This window comes from Odocoileus virginianus, chromosome 10, assembly GCF_023699985.2.
Source record: "Odocoileus virginianus isolate 20LAN1187 ecotype Illinois chromosome 10, Ovbor_1.2, whole genome shotgun sequence".
In the NCBI taxonomy this organism is placed as follows: Eukaryota; Metazoa; Chordata; class Mammalia; order Artiodactyla; family Cervidae; genus Odocoileus; species Odocoileus virginianus.
In genome coordinates this window covers 49240442-49264420 of record NC_069683.1, presented here as the reverse complement: position 1 = coordinate 49264420, position 23979 = coordinate 49240442, and the positions used below count along the sequence as shown (strand labels likewise).

Sequence of the window (23979 nt, the reverse complement as noted above, 5' to 3'; positions counted from 1 at the left end):
ATTAATTCCTTTTATTTCTCTTTGAATTTGAGCTATGGAAGAAAAGACAATGGGTAAATAAAAGCTCTCTTTCTTCGCTTTCTCTCTGAATTTCTATAATGGAATTCAGGAAGTTCAAGTTCAGTTATGTGATATGATTCCACCTACTAACTTAGCCTGAACTAGTAAACGTCTCTGAGTGCAACATTCTCCATCCCTCAAAATATGCAGATTGGAATTACTTAACTGAGACATAAGAAATCATAAAGTAAATTGGTCTTTGATATATGTGGGTCATATAGTTAATAAACATAATTCAGAAAGTGCAAAATGACAACTGGCTTTGTGCAGTATACCCCGAACGACGGCATTGGAAAAGAGTCTGCTTTAAAAGTAATAATAAATGCACACAATGTGTACAATATTAATGTACACACTGGCCTTGGTTGTGTAGTCTAACCACATGTGAGTAGGAATTCTTGCTCAACTGATTTTTTAGGGGGAGCACTCTTAGGAGTGAGGGAGGCCCGAGAGGGCGGGGGGCTGGAGAAGCAGAGTAGGAAGCAGGAAGTAGCTTCAGGCTGATCTCATGGGAAGGCTCGGCCCTAGAGCACTGAACGCACCAGTCAGTCCCACCTAAAGGACACTTGGTCTCCCCGCGCCAGTCAGCCACTGGCTGAGATCAGCTCTTAGGATGGAGGGGCATTGTCGGCTCCCAAGTCAGCTGCCCAGCACTCACAGTGCATAAAGGGTACCTGGGTAGGGTGCTAAGAACATCTTCTGTAGTCCACCTTTGCACAGCTCTGACCCCCTCACTTCTCCCATTGTTTAATCCATCCAGACAGTGTCTCCAAAATCCTGAAGGGTCCCAGTTTCCTGGAAAACATTGTGAAGGAGGGTGACTAGAATGAACCACATCCCTGATATTTGCTCCCGAGGCCACTTCACTACTCTGTACTTCCCCCTCCACCACCCGTTTTAGATCTCACATTTTAGCACTTCCATTGGTCTAAGTAACTCATCTAGGGGTTGACCTACCTGGCACTGTCCAAGCTAGGGATCTGCTAACATCACCTGATAAATGGGATATGGCCGAATTTCCCAGAGTGGAATATGCTGCCTCCAAAACCCTAAGAAGCCCACTAAGTGTTATCTGTCTTGACAATAAGAGGTACAAGGAGCAATATCTCATCTTGAGGAGGGGCCACGTCTAGGCTATTAATCCTCTAAAAGCATCAGTGACATGGAATTCTCTAGGACCTAAATCTCCAGGCTTTCTCGACAACCCTCTGGAATGCATGGATCTTACCAAGACACCCAAGGTATTTGTTACTTCTCATTGAGTCCAACTAACATGATGGCATTAATACCATAGACCATTCTGACATTTTATCCAATATCCAGATAGTGTAGGACATTTTAGACCATATAAGAAGCAGAGAATTCACATTCCCCCTGAGACAAGAAGGTGAATATATACTGTTGTCTGTTTCATATTAATGCCAACTGCTTTTGATTATCCTTGCTTATGGATATTTAAAAAAAAAAGAATGTATTCATCAGATCAATAGCTACATACCATTTATCCAAGGCCATGTTAATCTCCCCTAGTAAGTAAGGATGACTGATAAAGCAGCTACGATTGGGACTGCCTTGCAGTAGTCCACTGTCATTGGTCACAATCCACTTGTGTTTTGCAGGGGCCAGACTGGTAAATTACATGGGACCATGACAAGGAACCGCCCCCTCAGCATCCTGTAAGTTACTTAGGGCGGTGCTAATCTTTGCCATCCTCCCTGGAATGTGATATCGTTGTTGGTCTTCTAGTGGAGGGAGAGAACTTTCATGGGGGGTCCTACTTGTCTTTCCCATTCGATAGTTCTTACACTATAGGTCAAGGAACCAAGGTTATACCTTCTACTAACTACGTCCATTCCAATTTTATTTCAGTAACCAGAAAAGTGGGCTTCCCTGTAGCTCAGCTGGTAAAGAACCCACCTGCAATGCAGAAGACCCTCGTTCAGTTGCTGGGTCTGGAAGATCCCCTGAAGGCGGTCATGGCAACCCACTCCAGTATTCTTGCCTGGAGAATCCCGTGGACAGAGGACTCTGGCGGGTTGCAGTCCATGGGGTCACAAAGAGTCAGACATAACTGATGAGCTAAGCACAGCACAGAAACCAGAGAAATGACTACTTGGTGGATATCTTGAGACACTTGGAAGCCAAAATTTCATTTATTATCTGGCCTCCTCTAACCACAAAGAAGTGTCATAACCATGCTTTGTGTCCCCAGGTGTTGGAGTCAACTCAGACCTTGTCTTCAACAAACCTTGCAAGGCTATGAGTGTTAATTTTCCCAGTGCCTGGTTATGCAAGTAAATGGCTATAGGTGCTTTGTGGGGTAACTTGGGTAATCAGGTACCCTGCAAAGCATACAGGTGTATACAGTTTTCTGCTATATACACTTATCATAGTGTTGCAGGCCCCCTTTTATGAGAACTTGGTCTCTCCTTTAGTCAATGAGTTTTGGGTTTGAGAACTGGTTCACTTCTGAAAGCTAGACAAGGGATCATGTTTTTCTATTAGAGAAGCTGAACTTGGCCTTATGTTCATCCATCCTTGATCTCTTTCTATTATTATCTATTAAGCAGTATACCTGCTGGCTGCCCATCTATTTTGCCTCTAGGAACACCATGATCCACGTACCATTTTAAAAAATCCCTGCAGGCCAGGCTCTTCTGATTGCCACCTCAACCTTGTTACCTGTTTCAGTAATCATGTCCACCTTGCCTCTGACAACTGGGTGCTATCATCAGGTCTCTGCTACTCTGGAACATTCTAACTTTTAATAGGGAGCCCGGTGTGGCACAGGATCTCCATCAGTCCTAATGCTGAGCCCTCTGGGGTTGTCAGTGCCCCTTATCACCCTGGTAATCAGAGTGTCATCCAGCCACCTCCCCTGCCCCCTGAAAACCAGTTAGCTGGTGGATTTTCCAGATTATATAACAGACCCACTCTAGAATGCCTCTTTCTCTGAGCCTTTTGATCCCTCCCTATCCAGTTCAACATGGCAATTCTGGCAACTCTGTTTTGTTTAATGTGGGCTGTCACTTTAGCCAAGCTTCCAAGAGCCATCTTAGCAGTGATTTAAAATAGAAACTCAGGGCCCTTGCCAGGGTTTGTGTGCTGTGTCACGGGAGAGTGCCCTGTATTGGAAAACCCTCTGTAACTGCTTTGTATTCTGGCCCCCACCCCAGTGCAGGCCCTTCTGGGTCCACTCCTGTTTCCTGCCACTATATTAAAGCCAGGTACTCCTGTAGCTCTGGATTCCTCTGACCCCTTAGCCAGGCCAAGCAATCCACTAGTCTGGCTATGCTGAGATTTGACCCCAATCTATGGTTCTGATGACCAGAGGGCAGAGGGGGGTGGGGAAATCTGAGGAGGGCAAGCATTGTCCTTCCTTAATGCCTCACTTGAAGCCTCTGTATCACCTTCAAGCAAGTCTTTTACAAGGAAGAGAAGGCCATTTGTGCAGGCTCAAGTGATTCAGGGAACTCTGGGGAATCAGCCTAAGTACATTGATACAGATATTCCCACACCAAGAATCAAAGGTCCCACAACTTCCCTATTAGGGCTCTGGTCTCAGCATAGATGACTTACCTTGGCTGATACTTGAGTCTCCTTTGAAGTTTTGCCACTCCTACAATTAAGTCCTATGCCTGCGTGGCTCTTAGCTCTGTCTGCTTCTGGCTACAGGTGTAAAAATTCTCTTTAAATGCCACAACTTGGCTTTAAATTGTTTATAGATTTGAGCTTATCATTTCCTCTCTCCAGCAAATCAGTGGAGCAAAAGTCACCCAATTCTGTAGTCTTTCTGGTTGTTATTACCCTCATTCCTTCTGTTATGGATTGAATTGTGTCTCCTCAAAAGTCTGTTGAAACCCTAACCCCTGATGTGACTGTATTTAGAGATAGGGCCTTTGAAAGAAATGAATGAGATTAAATGTGGTCATAAGGGTGGGGCCCTAATCCAATAGGATTGTGTCTTTTTATAAGAAGAGAGAGACACCAGAGACATGTAAGTACAGAGAAAAGGTCATGTGAAGATACCACAAGGTGGCCATCTACAAGCCAAGGAGAACAGCTTCAGGTGAAATCAAATCTGCCAACACCTTGATCTTGGACTTCCAGATCACAGAATTATGAGAGATGAATTTCTGTTGTACAAGCCAGTCTGCAGCAACCCAAATAGGCTAAGAAACCTTTCAGATTCCCAAGACACTAAACCAGATAGTGCATCCATTTCCCAGTTCACCATGTTAAAACTCTTAGCACTCATTGTGCTGCAGCCTGCCAGAGATCATTAGAACTCCATCTACCACCAGCAATGGGGGCTCCATCGCAATCCAATTCTAGAATCCCATGCTCAGTGTCTGCTTTTTGTTTGTTTGCTTGCATACTTTTTTAGGATTACTCTTGAGACAAAATGGCTTAGGTTGGGATCTCCAAAAAGCAGAGGCTTAGATGAGGATTTTCATTGATTTATTGAATTCACTTGCTAATGCAGGAGATCTAGCTTCAATCCCTGGGTCGGGAAGATCCCCTGGAGTAGAAAATGCAACCTACTCCAATATTCTTGCCTGGGAAATCTCATGGACAGAGGAGCCTGGAAGGCTACAGGCCATGGAGTGGCGAAAGAGTCAGACATGACTTAAAAACTAAACAACAACAAGCTCAAGAGAGGGGAATGGAGGAAAGCAAAACAGGATGTGGGGACAAAGCTAAGCAGGAATGTGCCCTTGTCTGAAAACTATCTTCAGTCTGATCTCATTAGGAGGTCTTCAGTCAATTCTAACATAGAAATTGTCCCTCTTTGAAGCAAGAGGGCTGCCCTTTTATGCTGTGCCAGTCATTCCCTGATGTCTGTCACTGGGGAAGAGAAGATGGGTGCAGAGCCTCTAAGGTGAAACATCTCCTGTTAGACCAAGAGAAATTCTCTGCAAAGAAGGTAGTTGGTACATGTTATAAGCCAACCGTTACAGCAGCTGGGAGATGGGAACACCAGCTAGTGAAAGTTATCTGAGTGGGTACCAACAGCATCAACATCTACAAAGAGATAGATGGATGGGGGTGGATAGATACATGATAAATAAATAGAGATAAATAGGGATGGATGAATAGGTAGATGGAATGGATGGGTAGATAGAGAGATGGGGTGGATAGATAGATAGATTGATAGATAAATGAAGGAAGGAAAATAGAAACAGAGATGATAGATTGTAGGTAAGTAGACAGGTGTGTTGGTAGGTGGTAGACAGTGTTTTGTAGGAATTAATAGAGCAAGAGAAGTCTGGAAATACTCAAACCAACATATGTCTGCCAGATGAAAAAACACAAATGGTCTCATTGCATTCTATCCTCCCTAACATATCTCTTTGGAATCCAGGATACCAGTGCACACTGCTAATGATGACACAGATGAGGTTCTCTTGTTCCAGGTCAAGTTGCCCAGCAATCAGACCCTGAGATGGAGATTAGTGTGCAGGAAGATAATTTTGGAGCATTTATGGGCTCAACCCCTGTGGGAAAGGAAAGAAGCAAGACTGGGCAGAGGGAGGAGCTGGGCCGAAAGGCAGCCGCTTTAAAGGCTGCAGCAACATCACAGGGACTTAAAACTAGAACGGCATCTCAGAGCTGAACCAAGCTGAAGTAGTGACCAGGCCTTGACATCTTTACATGGGCCAATCATCAGATGCAGGCCACCCCACAAAAAGGCCATGACGTTGGTGAGATGACTGTCTTCAATGACAGGAATTCCTCAGGAGGGTTAACAGGTAAGAGCTGTCAGCTGACAACCCTCCAAACAGCCAGCAGAATGCCTCCTTCGGTCCTTCAGAAGGTTTGGGGTTGCACCGCACAGCATCCCGCATAATCACCTAACCTAGTCCCGGAGAGAGAGGAGGTCTCTGTGATGAGATGGCGCATCAGCTGGACCTTGACAGAGAGTGGGAGTTAGATGGGGGGCCAGGTACCACCTTGCTCCCCTCTTTAATGCCAGATGAGGACGCCCTCAATTAGGCCGTTTCACTCTGAAGACTTTGGGGGAAAGTAATAATTAGGAGCCATTAAGTAGGATACCTGTTCTCTCTCTTTTGTTTTCTCTTTTAAAAACAAGCTGGAAAATATGCCTTAATTAACCTGCTTTTCATTTGGAAGACAGCCGCAGAGCTTCTGAACATGTCAGTGGCTTGAAGATGAAATGGAAGAGAGCTTGTCAAACGTCTCCCTAAAAGGGCAGGAAAGCAAAATTGGGAGGTGAAAGGTTGGGTGGGCGGATTGCTCAGACTCAAGAAACTCTCCGCCAGGCACTAATTGGACTGCCAAGATGCACTGGGGCAAAGAGGAGAGATGCGGAGAAACAGCTTTGCAGTCAGGGGTCAATGATGAAGCCAGAGAGAGGCACAACCAGGACCCTCCACAGAGCAAATGCCTGAGGACCAAGCAGGGTTTCCAACTGAAGCTGGAGCAGTTGATGGGGGCTGATGCCCACTGAACTCCTGATTTTAGGCTCTAGACCACATTTCTCCCCCTCACCACCCCTGTCCTGCCTGCACCCTGCCCATCTTCAGCCTCACTTGGGGGATTGCTGGTGGGGAATAGGGGGAGGATTTCTGAGCACAGCATTTCCAAGGTGGAGGCTGAGGAGGAAGACCAGGGAGGGCAGGGTCCTGGAGGATCTCCAGAGGGCAAGGGCAGGGTGATGGAAGAAGCGGAGGGATGAGGATGAATGCTGCTAGGGCCAAGCAAGGAAATTCACTCACAGCTTCGGGACAGAAGAGAAAGCTTAGTGTAGGAAATGGGGTATGTTCATGCATGTATGCTAAATCACTTCAGTCATGTCAGACTCTTTGTGACCCTATGGACTATAGCCCACCAGGCTCCTCTGTCCTTGGGATTCTCCAGGCAGGAATACTGGAGTGGATTGCCATGCCCTTCTCCAGGGGATCTTCCCTGCCCAAGGGTCGAACCTGAGTCTCTTTTGTCTCCTGTATTGGCACCACCTGTAAAGTCCTGGGGGGTATGTGAAGGTAAAGATAGGAGAATGTTTGCCCAGCTCCTTCTCCACTCTCTGTTCCTCTACTTCCCACTTCTCAGCAGAGCTTTCTTAGCAAGTTAGGTGGGCCGTGCAATGGACTCCCATCCTGATTACCCAGTTCTACTGCTCCCCACTGTTGCCCTGACCTCTACCCAGAGTGTGTCCCCAGAGGGCTGAAGGTAAAGCTGCAGATCTATCAAGCCTCCTTGGTTAATTTTATTGTCATTTTCCTCCTCCCTGGTTCTTTTTTTTTGAGGGAATTCTTTGGAATCCAGAGTGTATTTCCTTGATAGCTTGAACATTTTTGTAGAAAGAAGCTCTGTTTGGGGTCATAGTGTCATTCATTCATTTATGTATTCAATCATCCTCTTCTGTGTATTTATTAATGTCTTAAAGGTTATTTAAGCACCTAGAATGCCAAATATCAGGCTTCTAAGATGGTGCTGAAAATTCAGGAGATATAAGAGATGCGGGTTTAATTCTTGGGTCAGGAAGATCTGCTGGAGGAAGGTATGGCAACCCACTCCAGTATTCTTGCCTGGAGAATCCCGTGGACAGAGGAGTCTGACAGGCCACCCTCTGTAGGGTCACAAAGAATTTGACATGACTGAACTTAGCACCCTTGCACACATGACAGATATCGTAGTGCTCAAAATGAACACTATGCAATTCCTACCCCTTTGAACTCATGTGTAGTAGAAAGGAGAAAGTCACAAGCCAGTATGCATGCTGTTATAGAACCATCCTGCAAAATGAATGGAGAAAGAACTTCTGCCTAGGACTAGAGCATGGGGAAGGTTTGATGGGAACTGGGGTGTTAAGGGTTAAGTGAGCACTGACCAGACATAAAAGGAGACGAGAAGGCTTTAAATGTGAACCTAATCGTTTTAGATGCTATCTGACTCTGCCAGGATGCCATAACAAAATACCGAACCCTGGGGAGCTTAAAGAACAGAATTTTATTTATCCAAGTTCTGGAAGCTCAAGTCTGAAATCAAAGTGCTAGAATGACCAGGTTCTTGCAAGACCTCTCTTCCTAGCTGAAAGGTTGTCACTATCAACTGGGTCTGTACATGGTCTGTCCTTGGCATGGGCAGGAGGAAAATGAGAACAAGATCTCTAATAAAGGCACTAATCCCGTCATGGGGCCCCACCCTCATGATCTCATCTCAACCTAATTGCATCCTAAAGGTCCCACCTCCAAATCCTGTCACACTGGGATTAAGGCTTCATTGGGTGAATTTTGGAAGTGCACATTCAGTCCATAACAAATGTGGAAAACCACTGAAGATTTTTAGGCAGATTTTTAGGAAGTGGTATAGTTAGATTTAAAATTTTAGAAATACCCATATGTTAGCAGAAGGAATCATGAAATGAAAGGGCAGGAGTAAAGACAGAGAGACAAGGCAGGAGGCTGCTGAAACAGTCAAAGCAAGAGGTGATGAGGGTTTGGCAGCAAATTCCAACAGTGAACAAATAGTTGTCAAATAAGCACAGAGTGGGATTGGAGAGATTTTTGTGGCTGTCCTCAAGTTGGGTGATGGGTAAGGATGGTCATAATATTAATGCTGCAGTCAAAAAGAAATGTTCAGCTTGTGAGGGTCCCCTTTCCTTGCATTCATTGTTTGGTTATTCTCCCTCCAGGAGGTGAGGGGATTTAGGATTTGGGAGCACAAATGGCAAGACATACTATGGTCTGGATTGCAGTCATATTAGATGACTCCTGATAAACCCCTCTCAAATTTTGGCAAGATGTGAAATGCTGAGCTTGCCCATTGGGTAAGCGAATGAGAAGCAAAGTCCTCATAGGAGTCATAGAAATAAGTCAGAGCTGACATATTCATTGCAGACTGGCAACCTCCACCCGGATACCCAGATGACACTTCATTACTTAATTTAGATGACCATATATCCTGGTTCATGAGGAATAGTCCGATTTATACTTGTTCAGTCATAGTTAGTGATATAATCCCTTTCACTCTCAAAAGTGTCCCAGTTTGGATGCTAAAATTTAAGTTTACCTTTCACATTAACCGCAGCCTTCTTTCCCACTGAGCCCAGATGCAATCTGAAAAATCCTTCTCAACTCTGCCTTCTTTCTAAGCAATAGCTATCCATCAATCAATCAGGTACTGAAATCTACTTGCCACCTTCAACAAAAGAAAGGACATAGGTCCAGTATTAGCTGGGCAATCCCGGGCATGCCACTTGTCCTCTGGGAGCCTTCGTCTCTTCATCTGACAATTGTAATAATAGCATTACCTACCCTGAGGGCTAGTGTGAGCTACAAATGAGATAGTGCATAGCAAAAGACCACACAGACGATGGAGTCTTTATGATTATTCAAGGGCGAAACAGTTGGCATTGTGGTCTCAGAGGTCTTGGCATCTCCCTTGCTTCTGCTCTAGGAGGAAACCAGGATCCTCCTTGGGAAGAAGGCTGCTGATGCCAGCAACTCTTCCTGGAGCTTAAGCCTCTCCTCCCCTAATCCTCTTCTCCTTTGGAGACAAACAACAAACCCCTCCATCACCCCCGCCCCTCAGATCAACTCCATCAAGAAGCAAGGCTTCTCTTTGTACTAGAGCAAACACATGTCTCTTATTGATGCTCCCCTGGGACCCTCTGCAGCAACACACACAGAGCTTTGAAGTTGCGAGTGTGTTTAATGCGCCAGGGTCCCGTCTCAGTTCAAGGACAGTATTTTAAGTCCCTGAGAAGATGGGAATAAAGTTTTGAATGCAGAAAGAAATAGATTCTTAACAGACTTAAATGATAAAACATCACAGTCCCCATCCAATTGCAGCAGCCAGCTCTGAAGAGAGACCAAAGGAAGAAACAATTGATTGGGAAGCCTGACTTCTTTCCCAGCCATGAGCCAGGTGCCTGCCCTAACTTGGCACCATCTCCTTGACTTGTGACAGGCATGGACCAAGCTTGAGGATGTGGGCTTCTGAGGAAGGGAGACAGGGAAGTGAACCTAACTGAGGTATGGAGGGCAAAGACATTGTGTGGGGACGTGACCCTTGAAAGAGTCCTGCCTGAAGGAAATGTCACCTAGCCAAATCAAAAATCCCCAAAATGGGGAAGTGCATTGCCTGACCTAGAGTCATCCATTAGAGCAAAGGCATCTTCCCCCCCTCCCCATCAAATGAACTAGATTATATCAGAAACAAACTGTAAACTTGACTGCTGGTGCAAAAGGAGTCCAGGCTTCAGGATGGAAGAACAGAGCCAGCCTTCTGAGAGCTCCTACAAGATAGAGATATGAGCAAAACTTAATATGTTCTGGGCTTCCCAGGTGGTTCTGTGGTAAAGAATATGCCTACCAAGCAGGAGATGTGGGTTCAGTCCCTGGGTGAGGAAGATCCCCTGGAGAAGGAAATGGCAACCCACTCCAGTATTCTTACCTGGGAAATCCCATAAACAGAGGAGCCTGGCAGGCTACAGTCTCAGTTCGGTCACTCAGTCGTGTCCGACTCTTTGCCACCCCATGGACTGCAGCACGCCAGGCCTCCCTGTCCATCACCAACTCCTGGAGCTTGCTCAAACTCAAGTCCAGTGAGTCAGTGATGCCATCCAACCACCTCATCCTCTGTTGGCCCCTTCTCCTCCTGCCTTCAATTATTTCAATGCTTAATAGCTCTTGAAATTCAGGCCTATGCAAAAGACAAATTTTAGGAATAAATGAAGTTTCTTTTCTCAACCTTGTGCTTCCCTACCAACTGTTCATTAAATTTGTAAATTATACCTAATTTATTTAGCACTCAGAAATTTGGCCTTGTTTTTTTTCTGTTGAGTTTTCAGGCTAAATTGTTAAAATGTTTTTTAAAAATTCAAAAATTGTAAAGATATATTAAAAGCTACCTTAATGTTAAAAAAAAAAAAAGATAGAGATATGAGGCAGATGACTCCTGAGGTGGTGGTCCCCTCAAGAATTCTGGAAAGACCTGACTGAGAGCCTGGGTGAAAAACAGGCTGAGCATCAGCAAACCAACTCCCTCATCTGTGCTGCAGACAGAGGGATGTAGGAGATGCCTGGGCAGGGAAGGGGCCACATCGGGAGGCCAGGGTGAGCTTGGTGGTACCCAAGATTTGGGAAGGACCAATTATTCTGAAGGAGTAAGGCCAACAGCCCGTGTTCATCATCAAGGGGTAGATGGGGAGACCATTCCACAGTCTTATCAAGAAGTTTTGTTCTTATCCAACTTAACTTGGCAAAATCAGGGATATAATCCCCCTACTTCTCCCAGGAGCGATTTGATGCAAGGGGGATGTTTTACATTAAGCTAAGGGCATCTTAGTCAACTTTCCTGGAAGCAAGCACAATGCTCGACATACACCAGGTCAATATTTCAGCCTCATCTTCTCATTAGGGCAACCCAAGTTGCTTTATAAAAATATCAATGTCTGGGAGTCACTCCCAGTATCTCTGATTTAGTTGGTCTGGGAAAGAATCTGGGAATTTTATATAACTCTCCAGAAGATCTGAAGTGGAGTCAAGGCCATGAACCGTTGCACTAGTTCATCTGTGAACGTGAACTGAATGAGTGAAAGAGCCAGTGAAGGAATGGAAGAATTGAAGGTGGATGCCGGCCCTCACTCACAATGGCGGCATCCACTGCAGGACCGCTGGCATTGGCATGGGACAGTGGATGGGTCTGCTCAGGGGGCCAAGTTATCCATCCCAAGGCTCTTGGGTAAACCCAACATCAAAGCTAAGGGAAGCTGACTGTTGCTGAAGAATCTTCCCAATAAACCACTGTAGCCAGGTGTGTTATCCTCTTCCCTGCCAAATTCTGTTTAGGGTACTGTTATGTGTCTCTCTCTGTTTCATTTGCATAACAAACCAGGGTCATCAGAAAAGTGTTTTTATATATATTATAGAATATATATATATCTATAACATAGAAAAGAGTTTTTAATCTCTATTTTATGAGTGAATAAAATGAAGTGCCCCCTCTCCAGAGAAGATACATATTGTCCCAGGCCACTCATTTCTCTGGTGTGGAAACAAAGACTCTGTGTTCTGGACTGGGTTCACCTGGAAGCTGAGGGTTAAACTGGGAGTCTGACCTCTTCTTCCCAACATCTATACATACTACCTTGTTCCCCAACACACAAAGGGTGGGACAGCACAATCAGGCATCCAATTGGGCAGAAATCAAACTCAGGAGTGTCCCATTACTGCCACTGTGACTTTGTAGTGATGATGAGGAAATTCAGGATCCTGAAGGTTGAGTCACAGTTTAACAAACATCTCCACCATTGTGTGGAGCCTGATTTCTGTTGAGGTCCAATGTCTTCTTGAACTAACTTGTTGAGCAATTGCAAATTTCTTTGAGCATCTCATGGGAGACGGTACTCAATGCAGGTTGAGCAAGATACAAACACAGGCGTCTTAGATGGATACCCTACCTCCTTTCCATTCTCTCTCTCCCTCCCTCCCTCTCTCTCTCCTGTGTGCACGTGTACACGTCCTCCTCACAATGCCATAATGTCTATGTAAATTGGATCTTTAATATCCTTCAGATAAATGGCTTCAGAAAGAACATGGATACAATAGTCTGTCTCTGAGTTAACATGATAGGCTCTGCCTCCCAAATTGGCTCAGAGAAATTAGCAGGAAGGAAAGAAGGATCAGACGAAATAATAGCCTGCTTACCTGCTCATTAATTTAATCTCCGCTCCCCACCCCTTTTCGCCTTGTGGTTTCACTACCCATAAAATAACTAGATAACTTCCAAGTCCTAGATGAAAGGGAAACTAGGTCTGGAAGCTCTAAGATTAAAGGAGAATTTTTAGGATTAGTCTTTGATTTTCTCCTCTCTCTCTTTTTCCCTCTCTCTTATTTTGTTCTTTTTATCTTAGAGGTGACTGTGGAAGCATCTCTTTCTGTCCTTCTCTCGGCTGAGCTGGTCAACCCAGAGTCTCCTTTGGCGGAGCACACCAGAAACTTGGGACCTAGGATGGAAAGCGGAGGGTGGGACTACTTTCCTGGAAATTGCCCACCAAGGCTCACTGGAGTGTGTCTGTGGTTTAGGTGATGTACAAGTGCAGGAAACTTCCCTCCTAAGAGTGTAAGCGGGACCCCTTCTTGCAGATTCTTGGGTACCCTTCTCTATACCTCTCTTTCTTCATAGCTCTAGTGCTGAGGCAGAAAAGACCTCAACCCATCTAGTCTACAGAATCTTAGGAGATTTTGATGATGTCATGATGCCTGCACCAACATGGGAGCAAGACTGCAATTAGCTCTAACAGTGCTCAACATGGTGTGCATCAAACAAGTTTTACGTATATCACAAGGACCCCTCCCAAGGTCAATGCCTTCCCCTTGATATGATCAGGAAAGATGAGACAGACTGCTTCTATACTTTAGATCCCATTCAACGAGTTTACTTTTGGATTGCTCCATTCTTTCTGAAAGCTCCTGGCAGCTCAAGTGGCAAGCCCCTGTCTGAATGTACTGAGTAACCAGGTCTCCATTCATTACTCTGGCTCCAGGGGTATCTCTTGCATCCTCCCCAAAGTCTGGTGAGAAGAAATCAGACAAGATACATAGATACTACATTCAGTTAGTGGGAGGTGAAATCAAAACCTTTTAAAACAGAAGACATTACTGATTGTCATCGTCAGACTCGCTCAGTAGGTAGAAAGCCCAGAGTGATGAAGGCAGAAATATATACCAAGCAGGAGCTTGCCCTGATGCACACACAGGGTTTCATTAGAATGGCTCCTTCAATTCGACCAAAATCCCTTCATACAAGGGGTTTTGTATCTGACACTTCCTCTTAGGTCAGACTTCTTCAAAACAACATGAACTTCTCCACTGTAAGTGCTAAGGTTCAGCAAAGGCACAAGCACATGAAAACATTAACAGAGGCAAGATTCCAGGGAATTTTGCTCGGCCGGACTGTTCTATAAGAAATGAAACAGAAGGCATTTCTCTGCTTCTTCCTGAAGCCTGTTTCGGGATCTGGATGCAAATATTTATGATGTTTTAAACTCATGGCTAATATGACACAAGATCTAATCTGTTCTTCACTTTCAAGACCATGGACCTCACATCTGGAAGGAAAGTTACTGTAATCTAGAGCAGCAGATTTTTAATCGGCTTTATAATCTTGAAGAAATTATGAAGGTGTTTATGTAGGTTATGTCTATTGATATTTACTACACTAGAAATCATTTATATGCTAGAAAAATCTTAAATGTTTACTAATACATTTAAATATACAATAATAAACCATTACATGTGAACATAAATAATGTATTTTATTAAAAAATTTTTCCAAAACAAAATTAATGAGACCAGTGGCATTGTTTTACATTTTCATAAGTCTCTTTAATGTCTGGCAATTCAAAATCAGCTGGATTCTCTTGTCTGCTTCTGAATATATCCTGGTGTGACATATTGTTTTGTTAAAGTATATGAAGAAACTATGGCTTCACACAGATATATAATTGGAAAAGGGAGGAATATTTTGTTAGCCTTTCTGATGATTGTGGATATCCTTGGAATTAAATCAAAACTCAACAAACAGTATTTTCTTAAAAATTAGTTGCAGTTTGAAGTAGAAAACTTTCCACCCTCTGTTATATTAAAATCCATTGGTCTATCCTACACTTTGAATAGAACTTCTGCATCATGCACTGATCATTTGGAAATATTGGTTCACTGAGTTATTCAGATCTTGTAAATGTCCATATATATATCACTACACAAAGTCTTATTCATTAATATAGTACTTCCCCGGTGGTTCAGTCAGCAAATTGGACTGCAACGCAGCAGTTCAATCCCTGGGTCAGAAAGATTCCCTGGACACTGAAATGGCAACCTACTCCAGTATTCTTGCCTGGGAAATCCTATGGACAGAGCCTGATGGGCTATAGTCCATGGGTCATAAGAGTTGGACCCAAATTAGCGACTAAACCCCCACCACCACCATTCATTAATACCATTGTTAATCTCATCAGAAAAATTTTAAAACATTTGGAAGTTCACAATGCAAGAGCCCCTGCGATTCAGACCTCATTGGAGAATGTATGACTACAGCATACATTCCCTAAATTCTTCCTTTTCTTCTTTAGTCTTCTGAGAAAAAGGATACTCCATAACAGTGAGTGTTATTGTTGTCATTCCCTGTTATTTAGCTGGTAAATAATCTGCCTGCCAATGGAGGAGACACAAGAGACATGGGTTCGATCCCTGGGTCAGGAAGATTCCCTGGAGAAGGAAATAGTAGCCCACTCCAGTATTCTTGCCTGGAAAATCCCATGGATAGAAGAGCCTGGCTGGCTACAGTCCATGTGGTTGCAAAGAGTTGGACACGACTGAGCACACATGCCTAATCCCTAATAACATATCCGATAGATAACATCTATCGAGAACTTGCTCCATTCTTGGCATTATGCTTAGTGCTACATTTATTAGTTGACCAAAAAGTTCATTCAGATTTTCCTGTAACATCTTAAGGAAAATCTCAAAAAATTTTTTGGTCAACTCAATGTATTATTTCATTTCACCACCCCCTCCCCAAACCACCATGAAGTGGGTACAATTTGAGCTCATCTTAAAGATAAAGGAATTGAGTTACACATCAAATTTGCACAACTGATACATCACTTTGCCATCAAAAGTCTGTCTAGTCAAAGCTTTGGTTTTTCCAGTAGTCACGTATGGATGTGAGAGTTGGACCAAAAAGAAGGCTGAGCTCCAAAGAATTGTTGCTTTGAACTGTGGTACTGGAGAAGGCTTTTAAGAGTCCCTCAGACAGCAAGGAGATCAAACCAGTCAATCCTAAAGGAAATCAACTCCGAATATTCATTGGAAGGACTGATGTTGAAGCAGAAGCTTCAATACTTTGGCCACATGATGCAAAGAGCTGACTCATTAGAAAAGACCATGATGATGGGAAAGACTGAAGGTAGGAGGAGAAGAGGAGGACAGTGGACAAGAAGGCTGGATGGCATCACCCATCATCCAAGATGACTCGATGGACATGAGTCTGAGCAAACTCCGGGAGATAATGAAAGACAGGGAAGCCTGGCATGCTGCAGTCCATGGGGTGGCAAACAGTCAGACACAACTGAGCGACGGAGCAAACATCAAGTTATGTGTTTATCTGTCCCCAGAGGCTGTACTGGCACCACTTAAAAGTGAATTTTCCAGTAGCTGAGTGAATTTGCTCCTCCTTTATGGTGGTATTTTGGATCCCAATCCTCTTGGCTAGTTTACCTTGCTTCCAATACCAACCCCAAACTGAAAGGTCTTGGTCAGTGCCCCTGGTTCCTCGTGAAAGATAGCTTTTCATGTATTCCTCAAATCCAGTCTGACTCCGGAGTCTTTGGAATTCCTCTTCTCTGCTCATTGGCTCTCCAGACTTCACCTCCTTCTCTTGCAGGGCTCGCTCCACGCCGCTGCCATCACAGCCTTTCTAAACACACGTCCTTCCCTAGCTCAAATGCCCTCAGGGCTGCCCCATTTCCCACTGGCTAAAGACTGAATTCTCCAGAATGTTCAAGGCACTTTGCCATTTGCCTCCAGCTGCCATCTCCAAGCTCGTTGCTCTTTCTCCTGGCCTTGTTTCCTATGCTTCAGAGGCCAGGATGGATCCCACAGCCTCCACAACAAGGACTATGGTTTTCTTTCTCTTTGTGTCCCTGGTGCCTGACACTGTTTTTGGCACACAGTTGCTGTAAAGAGCATGTTTTTGAAGAAATGAATGATGTATAGGTGCCCCTTCAATAACTCTTCCCTTATGTGTCCTTGAACCCTGCTCATTGAACATTTCCTGAATGCCAACCTTCAAAAATGTTGGGTTCACTTTATCTGAGCCCCCTATTTCCAGATGTTCATAGCTAGGATCCCCTAGACATTTTTATTCCTTCCAGCTTTCCTAAGAAATGGGTCACCACCCTCTCTCTCATCAAGATCAGCTTTTCATGGGCTCTTCTCCGGGCTTCAAATTCCCCTGTCCCACGAAAATTTTCAGTCCTCTTATACTCGGACCGTAGAAGGCCAGATCTGTAGAATGATTATAGCTTTCAAATTCTCTGCCATTGGTTTTTCCATAGAGCTCCCTGCCAGAGATTCCCAAGCTTCCCTCTCTTCAGAGACACTTCTTTCTGAGCTACCATCATTCTGCAGGCAGTTTTAACACAGTTCACATCCCCAGCTTAACTCTACTCCAATCCCCCTGGCTCTAGCTAGGCTGGGATTGCTCCCAGGTCCACTTAGAAATTTTGTCTTAGGTTGCATGCAAGGAAGAAGCAGAGAGGTGTTACTGAAAGGGAAGACCAAGCCAAAGTAGCAGAGAAGCAGGGAGCGGGCAAATCACTTAACATCACATGTGTCTCTTTGTGGAGTTTTGCGCAAGTGCCTTATCTAGAGGCAGCATGGCTAGGGCATCTCTAACCAAGAAAGTTTGTTAGAGCCCTTCAAAATCCCCTGGAACGGATGCCTGTCCATCAATCTAGCACCAGTCATGAGCCAAGACTGGTACTAGCCTGGGTGGAGATGGACAAAGATGCAAAATTCGTGCTTAAAGACTGTTTTACGCAAAGTGAACACATCCTACCAGACATGAGACAATGAGTCATGCAATGGGCATGATTCTGGAAAGAGAGAGACCACTGTGAGCTTTGGTGTTCCCGATAGGGAATCAGAGAAAGGGAGTGGCATGAAGGGACTTGCAGGTAGAGAGGGGGACAGTCTGGTCTAGGCCTTGAGCATGCGCCAATGATAGAAGGTCAGCTTACACAATAATCACAGCTGTCAAATTCTCTTTAGATAGATGGTCTTATCCAGTCTCACTGGCCGAGATACAGCCTTAGAATCCCTCTCAACACAGCCCTTGAGGATGTTACTAGCAGGCACTGTGAATTCCAGCCTGAGATTAAATTTATTTACAATCCTTGAACCCATAGCAACAAGAATAGGGGGGAAAAGGGAGAGTGTTTGTGAGTTATCCCAAGAGGGGAATAAAGGTGAGTGAGAAAGTGCATTTTGGAGGTAACAGAGTATATAAAACAGATCACTGCTTCTTTTATACCCCAAGTCCTCAGTACATTTGCCAAGCAAAACATTTTAACTGTTTGCTCTAGGTAGTGGCTTGCTGTCTCACTTAAACATAAGTCCTTAGAGGGTGAAAGTATTAGTCACTCAGTCATGTCTGACTCTGTGACCCCATGGACTATATAGCCTGCCAGGCTCCTCTGTCTGTGGAATTCTCCAGGAAAGAGCACTGGAGTGGGTGAGGGTGAGGAGTGTCTTATTTTTCCTTCTCTCCATGGTATTTCATTCAACATCAGTATCAGCAAACAAATATCAATAAGCATGTGTTGAATGAATGAGTGAAGGAATAAATGAATTAATAGTTGGTAGTCTTGAAAAAAAGTAGTGATGCCACTGAGAGAAATAGAAGATAATGGGGCCAGTGTAACAAAGAAATTGTTTTAAAACAAAAACAGTTTTCCTCTCAATATAAATATAAAGAAGAACTTTATTATAGAGACCAAGAGCTTCTAAAGACGAGCTCTGCTTCATCGAGGGGGCTGATGGTGAGGATACAGATAGTCATCATTGATATCATGCTCATCTCATGCAAGCCTCACTGCAGCCAGGTGATGTGGGAGTCATCCTCATCTGACAAGTGAGAGAGCCAAGTCTGAAAGAGTTCATGTAATTCACCCAAACAACAAAGCTAGGAGGGGTAGAGACAGATTTCAATACCCAGATTCTCATGATTTCTAAATCTTAATGCATTTACTGCCTGTCAAAACAGCAAAACGCCATTCCCTGGGGACACATATTTCACCAGCTCCAAGCTCTTTATCCCATCACTCCTCACCTGGATGTGTGTACACTCTCAAACCATAATCAGCATCCTCCCTCAGACTTCCTCTTTGGAGATTAGCCCATCCCCAGGAAGAGAGGTCACTCCAAGCTGTTTCTAGGCTCAGATGCTGGTGTTTTCTATGAGGAGATGAGGGCGGGGAGAGGGGGTTGGTTTCTTCCCAGGCAGGCCTAGACCTCCGTGCTGTCTGGAGTCACCTGCTCTCATAGTACATCCTCAGCATCTTCTCCAGGTATCTTTCCAGGTGGGCAAAGACTAGCTTTGCCCTAAGAAATGTTTAGCTCTTACACAACTCCTGGAAGGTAACCTCTAAGCCCTTGGAATATATGCCTGATAGGAGTGTCCTTCTTTACCGGGAGGCCTTGGGCTACTCAGCATCAGTGTGACCTCTAGGGTGGCTGGAGACTAAGGTTCATAATACTGCTTCTCTATGCATCCATGTGCAAACTAGGATGATGCCCAGTACAAACTAGACCCAGGGGCTCAGGCAAGCTTCCCTGGCTCCCCTGACTGCCACCCAAGGTTGCTGGGGCAAGTGGGCGCTGTCTGCTGACTCCCCTGGGAGAGGATATTGGGAAGCTCACACCTTGAGCTCTCCTGGCCCTGCCTGTGTACTGTTCCCTGCTGCTGATTGTAATCTGTGTCCCTTTTCTGTAATAAACTGTAACTGTGAATTTAACAGTCTTCCTGAGTTCTATGAGTTTTTCCAGTGAATTATTGAACCTGAGTATGGTCATGGGGACCCTTGCGATGCAGTCCTCTTGGTTCCCATTGCTCCTGCCTGCTCCCTCTCATCACCTCTGCTTCAGAACTGGGCCTGACTCTCTACATGTTCTCTTCTACCTACCCCTTTGGACACCCTTGTCTCCAAGTTGGCATTGTCCAAGGACAGCATATGCAGCATCCTGACCATGCCTATGGCTCAGTCTTGCTTCTAGAGAATGCTAGCCCAGGCTGGAGCACTCACTCAACTCTTCTCTCCCCAATGAAAGGAGGTCAGCGATACCTCACCAAAGCTGAAGATCTGCTTGGAGACTCCCTGAAGACAATGGAGAGGAAGGGACAAGAGATGGACCAGATGACCTTTAAGCTCCTTTCAAACCCTAACTGCTGATTGCTAGTTATGCCCATTTGGTTCATATGCTTTCAATTTGAAGCAATAACAAGATTTTCAAGTGGAAATGTCCTCTTGAATGTCTACAGACAGAATTGGTTAGATGGATGTGGGTGAGAGAGGGAATAATCTCAGGTCAGGGCACTGGACACTATGGAGAGGCAAGCATAGAGCTCAGACTTCAGGCAGAAACATAGGAGTCCAGGAAATGAAATAGTCAGGCTCCTTTTCAAAGCTCAGCTTTCGTTTCCCAGAACTTGCTAGGGAAGCCTCCCCTTTCCTCTCTGCCAACTTCTCTTCCCCACCTGGCACCAAAGGGCCTAGCCTCAAAGTCACAATTATGAAAGCTCTGCAAGGATGCTAATTGCTATATCTGACCTCCCTTCAGATAACAAGGGAATCGCTCTCCCTAATTAGCCCTGCCGCCGGTAGACCAGCAAAGCCAAATGTTTATTATGGGATGAATGCACTTACTGTAAATTTTGACATATGCTGTGGAAAGATGTTGGATAAATAAGACTTCAGAGGCATGGGTTGTTTAAATAATGAATACTCATTGCTGTGGGTGACAAGGGCGGCGGAGAGCAAGGCAAAAAAAAAAAAAAAAAGGAAAAAATCCTGGAGCAGTGCTCAGAGTCTAAGAACAGACTGCACCAGTCAGAAGAGTAGAGGGAGGAATTCTGGAAATGAGAACAGAAGGGCAAAGGGAGGGGAGAGAAGGTAGGCTGTCATCCTAGCTTCAGCCACTGAGCCTCTATGCTCCTGCTTTCATGCAAGAAACTCCCTCAGTGCCCATCCCCACTCACCTACTCATAGTCCCTTGGAAAGGTTCTTGGGAGACAAGGACACATGGTCATAAGACAAAGACAGTGGAAAGGTCAGGAGAAAAGTGTCCCCCTCCCACCATGGACTCTATGTGGGAAGATCCTTATCTATTGTTGATGTCTTGCTTCTTTCCTGCAAAAGGGAGGTTGAGACTATGGAGCCCAATCCTTTTCCTGGGATTCCTGGGCTGGGCAGAAATATCAGAGGGAATCATTCTGTAACAGAAGGGAAAGGGCCAGGGCACAACTTTTGAAAGAATGACATAGTCCAAGGATACAGCATAAACTGATTAGAATCAAATGTGTCCAAGATGGCAGACATTTTTTGCCTGAGCCCTTGCTCAGAGGGCTCAAAAAACCTTGTGTGCACCAGGACCCAGAGACCCCACAGAGACTGAGCCAGACCTGCCTCTGAGTGTTTGAGTGTCTCCTGCAGAGGCATGGGTCAGCAGTAGCCTGCTGCAGGGGCAGGGATTCTGGCTGCAGCAGACTTGGGACACACAGCCTGTGGCATAAGCCCTCTTGGAGGAGGTCACCATTAACCCCACCATAAAGCCACCAAACAGACGACCCACAAACTGCAGAACAATTATACCAAATAAATTCTCGTACTGTTAAGAAAGTTCTAGGACCCGCAAAAGATTTCTCAACCTGCAGATCTGGCAAAGGGACTGAGAACACCCAGGGAATTTGACTTTGGAGGCCAGTGGGATTTGATTACAGAGCTTACACATGACTGTGGAAACAGACTCTTGGAAGGCACAAACAAAACCTGTGTGCACTAGGACCCAGGAGAAAAGAGCAGTGACCCCACAAGAGAATGACCAGACTTGCCTGTGAGTGTCCAGGAGTCTCCAGTGGAGGTGTGAGTTGAGAGTGGCCTGCTGCAAGGTCTGAGGCACTGAATACAAGAGTGCATGCACAAGTCCTTTTGAAGGAGAGTGCCATTGTCTTCATTACCCTTACCATAGTTTGGTTTCAGGTCACACAACAGGGAGGGAATACATCAACAGAAAAATGGATTAAAGATTTACAGAGTATGACCCCACCCACCAGAACAAGACCCAGTTTCCCCCAGAGTCAGCCTTTCCCATCAGGAAGCTTCCATAAGCCTCTTATCCTTACCAATCAGAGGGTAGACAGAATGAAAACCACAATCACAGAAAACTAATCAAACTGATCCCATGGACCACAGCCTCGTCTAACTCAGTGAAACTATAAGCCATGCCATGTAGGGCCACCCAAGATGGACGGGTCATGGTGGAGATACTGACAAAATGTGGTCCCCTGGAGAAGGCAATGGTAAACCACTTCAGTATTCTTGCCTTGAGAACCCCATGAACAGTATGAAAAGGCAAAAAGATAGGACACTGAAAGATGAGCTCCCCAGGTCGGTAGGTGACAATATGCTACTGGAGAACAGTGGAGAAATAACTTCAGAAAGAATGAAGAGACAGAGCCAAAGTGAGAACAATGCCCAGCTGTGGATGTGACTGGTGATGGAAGTAAAGCCCGATGTTGTAAAGAACAATATTGCATAGGAACCTGGAATGTTAGATCCATGAATCAAGGTAAAGCGGAAGTGGTCAAACAGGAGATGGCAGAGTGAACATCGACATTTTAGGGATCAGTGAATTAAAATGGACTGGAATGGGTGAATTTAATTCAGATTACTATTGTATCTACTACTGGGCAAAAATCTCTGAGCGGAAATGGAATAGCCCTCATAGTCAACAAAAGAGTCTGAAATGCAGTACTTGGGTGCAATCTCAAAAAGGACAGAATGATCTCTGTTTGTTTCCCAAGGCAAACCATGCAATATCACAGTAATCCAAGTCTATGCCCCAACAACTAATGCTGAAGAAGCTGAGGTTGAATGGTTTTATGAAGGCCTATAAGACCTTCTAGAACGAACACCTAAAAAAAAAAAAAGATGTCCTTTTCATTATAGGGGACTGGAATGCAAAAGTAGGAGGTCAAGACACACTTGAAGTAACAGTCAAGTTTGGCCTTGGAGTACAGAATGAAGCAGGGCAAAGGCTAACAGAGTTTTGCCAAGAGAACGCACTGGTCATAGCAAACACCCTTGTCCAACAACACAAGAGAAGACTCTACACACGGGCGTCACCAGATGGTCAATAACAAAGTCAGACTGATTGTATTCTCTGCAGCTGAAGATGGAGAAGCCCTCTACAGTCAGCAAAAGCAAGACTGGGAGCTGACTGTGGCTCAGAGCATAAATTCCTTGTTGCAAAATTCAGACTTAAACTGAAGAAAGTAGGGAAAACCACTAGGCCATTCAGGTATGACCTAAACCAAATCCCTTAGGATTATACAGTGGAAGTGACAAATAGATTCGAGGGATTAGATCTGATAGAGGGCCTGAAGAACCGTGGATAGAGGTTCGTGACATTGTAAAGGAAGTGGTGATCAAAACCATCCACCCCATTTTGCATGCTAAAACATAAAATGGTTGCCTGAGGAGGCCAAAGAAATAGCTGAGAAAAGAAGAGAAGAGAAAGGCAAAGGAGAAAAGGAAAGATATACCCATCTGAATGCAGAGTTCCAAACAGTAGCAAGGAGAGATAAGATAGCCTTCCTTAGCAGTCAATGCAAAGAAATAGAGGAAAACAATAGAATGGGAAAGACTAGAGATCTCTTCTAGAAAATTAGAGATACCAAGGGAACATTTCATGCAAAGATGGGCAGAATAAAGGACAGAAAAACTGTGGATCTAACAGAAGCAGAAGATATTAAGAAGAGATGGCAAAAATACACAGAACTATACCAAAAAAAAAAAAAAAAGATTTTTAATGACCCAGATAACCATGATGGTGTGATCACTCACCTAGAGCCAGACAACCTGGAATGTGAAGTCAAGTGGGCCTTAAGTAGCACCATAACAAACAAAGTTAGAGGAGGTGATGAAATTCCAGTTGAGCTATTTCAAATCCTAAAAGATGATGCTGCGAAAGTGCTATACTCAATATGTATGTCAGCAAATTTGGAAAACTCAGCAGTGGCCACAAGACTGGAAAAGGTCAGTTTTCATTCTAATCCCAAAGAAACACAATGCCAAAGAAGGTTCAAACTACTATACAATTGCACTCA

General features: G+C 44.6%; 1 long non-coding RNA gene across 1 annotated transcript; it reads right to left on the bottom strand.

The window, feature by feature from the left end:
- Positions 1–705: 705 nt before the first annotated feature.
- LOC110139775 (uncharacterized) lies at positions 706–4327 on the bottom strand. Its single transcript, XR_002314580.2, has 3 exons — positions 4108–4327; positions 3640–3729; positions 706–855 (listed from the first exon to the last, which is right to left on the bottom strand). It is a non-coding gene; the product is annotated as an uncharacterized lncRNA (long non-coding RNA).
- Between the last annotated feature and the right edge of the window lie 19652 nt (positions 4328–23979).